General features: G+C 50.1%; 1 protein-coding gene across 3 annotated transcripts in view; it reads left to right on the top strand.

Moving 5' to 3' along the window:
* Positions 1-392: 392 nt before the first annotated feature.
* KIFC3 (kinesin family member C3) overlaps positions 393-4,123 on the top strand; it is a 57,920-nt gene continuing 54,189 nt past the window's right edge. For 2 of the 3 annotated variants that reach the window (XM_027857893.1, XM_027857892.1), the window contains exon 1: positions 418-488. The gene's annotated coding sequence lies outside the window, so the exon portion shown is untranslated. Of the gene's footprint in view, positions 489-4,123 lie in introns of all 3 variants that reach the window. The other variant, XM_027857894.1, reaches the window with a different exon arrangement.

The raw sequence follows: 4,123 nt of genomic DNA, 5'->3' as shown, positions 1-4,123 counted from the left end.
ATTGGGCAGAAGGAGACGTTCTGAAATCAGCCTTGCGCTGCGCGTGTGTGCACGCGTCCATACGGGTGTACAAGGGTGTGCATGCATGTGCATGCGTGTGCGCGCGTGCAGGCACGTGTGCGTCTGCTACCCCGGCCCTGCACCTGGGGGGGCGGGACGGGCTGGCCCAGGGAGCCCCCCCCCCCCCAGCTCCCCTCACCAGCTCTTCTCCCCAGCCTCTGGCTGCTTGCCCGCCTCCAGCACCGAAGAATGTCTCCAAGTGTTGAGAGCCGGTTACCATGGGAACCAGCAGCCGTTCGAGTTAATCATTTCCTGTGGAAAGTGTAAGGGGGGGGGGAGGTCAGAGACGACAGTGTGACATTCCTGCTTCATACCAGGCGGCCGGGCAGCCGCGAGGATGCCGGAGCAGGCAATGCCTTGTAGCTCCTCCCCCGGCGGCAGGGGAGCTGCCACCCCGGAGGGACCCCGACCTGGGCAGCGGGGACCAGGTGAGTCACTGGCCCTGATGCTCCCACCTTTGGGGGGTGGGGAGTGGGAAGTGGGGGCCCCCCAGCTCCATCTGGACGCCCACCTTCAGGGTTTTCCAGTCTCCAGTCCAGCTCCAGTTTAGCTTTGTCTTTCTACCCCAGAGGGGCTGCGCTTGGGGATCCTTCTGCGGCTAGTTGCCTTTCCCAGCTTTGCATCCCCAGGACACCCCGCTCCGGCTGCCGGGGATCCCCCGAGGGGAACCCGGTCCCCTCAAACCTGGGCACTGGAGGTGCTGCAGCGGCCCGGAGAGTGGAGGGGTTGCTGGGGGTGCGGGGAAGGCGGAATGCGCTTTGAAAAGGACCCCAAGATAAGTCCCCTTTACCCCACCCCCCAGGATTTTCATCCCTGCAGGCTTAGGGCTGCAGTTGGGAAGAGAGGGGCGGGGCTAATTTATGCTTTAAAGCCTTCTCTACGGAGATTTCAGCTGTTTAAATTCCCTTACCGGATTGAGCCTGGGCGGGCTAGCCTGGTCTCTGTGGGTACCTTGAGGGTGGGGAGAGGTGGGGGGTCGATAACCGAGACCCCTCCTGGGTGATCTGAGTGGAGGAGCGAGACAGTCTCTCTCTGGGTGGTGGGGGCTGCCCGTCTCAAGATGAGGCTCTTATGGACATTGAGAAATACTGTTGCTGAGCTGGGGGGCTCAGCATTTCTCGCCTGCCTGTCAGTTCCGGGGACACGCTTAAGAGGGTCCTGGGCAGACGACACGTATTTCGGTTTCCTTGGACAGCTACCAGAACAGAGGCTGGTCATTAAAGGTCTAAATGGAAGAGGAACGAGCAAAGGGCCTTCTGTGAGGGTGTTTTCAAATGAGGGGATCTGTCCATTTGGAATCTGTGCTCCAAGATGTCTTCGGATTGGGGGTATCATTTGTCTCCAGTCTTTTCAGTGCTTTGTAAGGGAAGGGCTCTCCTGCATTTTCTCCACAATATCTTCATCCCCTCCTTTCCACTCCCCCAGCAACCACTCCAGTTTAGGCCTCTATTTCTTCTGTCCTAAACTATTATAATATTTTCCTAACTGATTCCCCTTCTTCTAGTCTTCTCCAAACTGTTCTACTGGTCCCACTGCCCACCTAATGCTATTACATGTGCCTTTGCCCATAGCAATTTCTCTACTCAAAAAAACTTCAGTGGCTATCAGAGTATAAATTGCTTATCTTGGCATTCAAGGTCTTCATAATCTGGCTCCAGCCTCCCCTTCCAGCATTATCTTAAATGAATGTTGATTGATTGATAGATCTTTATACCCCATTCATAATACTGTGTTCCAGTCGAATTGAATTTCTCTAGGTCTCTTTATAAATCCTGCCCCCTCCTATTTCCTTTGCTTTCACCATCCCCTATATCTGCACTCTTCTCCTCTCATGTCCATCTTTTGAATTTCATTTCTTTCTTCAAGGACCTGCCCTGTGTCACCTCTTCCAAGAAGCCTTCCTTACCTGACCTCAACCAGGTTGAAGGAACCTCAGAGGAGTTCACCAAGTACCTGAGAATCCTTGCTGCAGCAAAAGGTCTTCCATGGCTTTAAGGCCCAAAGAGTTCTATCTAGGGAGAACCTATTCCAATCGGACCCAGCCCATCCCATTCTTGGATAACCCTAACTAGGAAGTTTTGTCTTTATATAAAACCTAAATCTGCCTCTTTCCACACTCATGCCACAATTTTTGCCCTCTGGAGCCAAGTAGACCAAGTTGAATCTTTCTTTCCAAATACTTGAAAAACAGCTACTGCTTTGCCACTGAATCTTCCCCTTCTCCAACCTAAACACCCCCAGTTCCTATGAGATATATTCAAGGCCCTCTCTGAATGCCTTCCTGATTACCAATGTCCTTACCAAAATCTGGCACCCAAAACTAAACTTAATGCCACAAATGTGGTCTAGCCAGAACAAAGTACTTAGCTTACTGTTCTTTAGTCAGAGCTTTTCACTTATGCCTATTTTCTCTTCCTTAGCCTGTAACCTCAGAAGCAGGTTCCATATTTTGTCCATCTTTGTGTTTCTGGTATCTAGCATGCTGAATAATAATATAATAATAATAATAATTAATAACTCACATTTATATAGTTCAAGGTTTTGCAAAATGCTGTACATGTTATCTCGTTGTGAGGTAGATGCTATTATTGTAATACATTTTACAGATGAGGAAACTGAGGCACAAAAAGTGACTTGCCCAGGGTCACACATCTATATGTTAGGTATTTAATTTGTAGAATTGTTTGCCAAGAGTATTTTTCTAACACTCCTCTAGACCTTTTCCTAGACCAGGACAGACAGAGTCTGCATATTTCATAGTCCATATTTCAGATCCGGGTTTCCAAAGACTGCAGCATTAGACCAAAGTACATTCTCCACCCTCCCCCAACCCTTCCCCGAGGGCCCAGCTTATCAACACCTTAAGCCCAGGGAGTGAGTACTCCTGCAACCTGCCAGGCTGTAGCTGGTCTTTTGTTGTGTGCTTGAAATAGGCCAGGCCAGTGTCCTCTGAGGCCAATTGGAAACAAGGCAGTGGGTTGGCTCTATGGCTTGGCCACCCTATCCTGACCTCCACAGTGCCACACCCTCATACTGAACATGGAGTGATTGCTGCCTTGGGCTGCCTCTGATAAGGAATCTCTGTAGTCCCTTCTTCTCCAACCAGACTCTTGGGATCCAACCAGACACTTGGGATCCTCCTGGGTTTAGGGGAACATTCACACCCATGCTGGTTAGGTTCTTAGCCGATTACTTGTCTTAGACTGAAGGCTGGTCCAGATCATTGTTAAGCCAAAAAGGTCTAGGGAGGTTGTTGGGTAGAAGGCAGTCTTGTGTTCTTGGCTCAAAACTTTGAAGTTATTCTAGATTCCTTGAGGCTCTTAACCTCTGACATCCAGCCATTGCTAAATTTTGCTGTTCCTTCCTGTCCAGTATCGCTCAGGGCCACCACTTCCTCTCCGTGCCTTCCTTCCCGGAGGTTTTCCAGACTCAGGCTTGGGCAGTTTTTCTCCACCCTCTGACTACAGCCTTCTCCTCTTCTTCCCTCGGGCAGACCACCAGTCATCTGCCCCCAAGCACTGGAATCAAGCGGTCCTGTTGGAACCTCTGACTGGCTGAAGTATTTGCAGGCAGGTGCCCAGCCATGACCTCCAAAAGCCCCTCTCCTCAACTCATCTTGATCTTCAGCCAATAATAATTAGGGTAACTCGAACCTCTACATTACTTTAAGCATTTCAGTGTCCCTGTGAAAGCTAGGCTGTGCAATCTTAGCCCCATTTTACTGATGAGAAAACCGAGGATCAGGTAATAATCATGACAACTAGCATTTCATGGGTCCCTTTAAGGTCTGCAAACCGCTTCCCATGTGTTCTCTCATTCAGTCCTGGCAAGAACTGTGTGAGGTTGGTACTGTTATTGTCATCCTCCTTTTACAGATGAGGAAACTGAGGCCCAGTTGAGTGACTTGCCCAGAGCCACACAGCCAGGCTGTGTCTTTGAGTCAGGATTAGAACTCAAGGTTTCCTGTCTTTAAATTCTGTCCCATTTTGGGTGAATTGACTTACCCCTCGGCATATAGCTAGGAAAAGTAGAATTGGAACTCAGACCCTGGTTCTTCAGCTCT

Source organism: Vombatus ursinus, unplaced genomic scaffold (genome assembly GCF_900497805.2).
Source record: "Vombatus ursinus unplaced genomic scaffold, bare-nosed wombat genome assembly UNPS02012515.1, whole genome shotgun sequence".
Taxonomy (NCBI): Eukaryota; Metazoa; Chordata; class Mammalia; order Diprotodontia; family Vombatidae; genus Vombatus; species Vombatus ursinus.
This window is presented reverse-complemented; position numbering and strand designations above follow the sequence as displayed.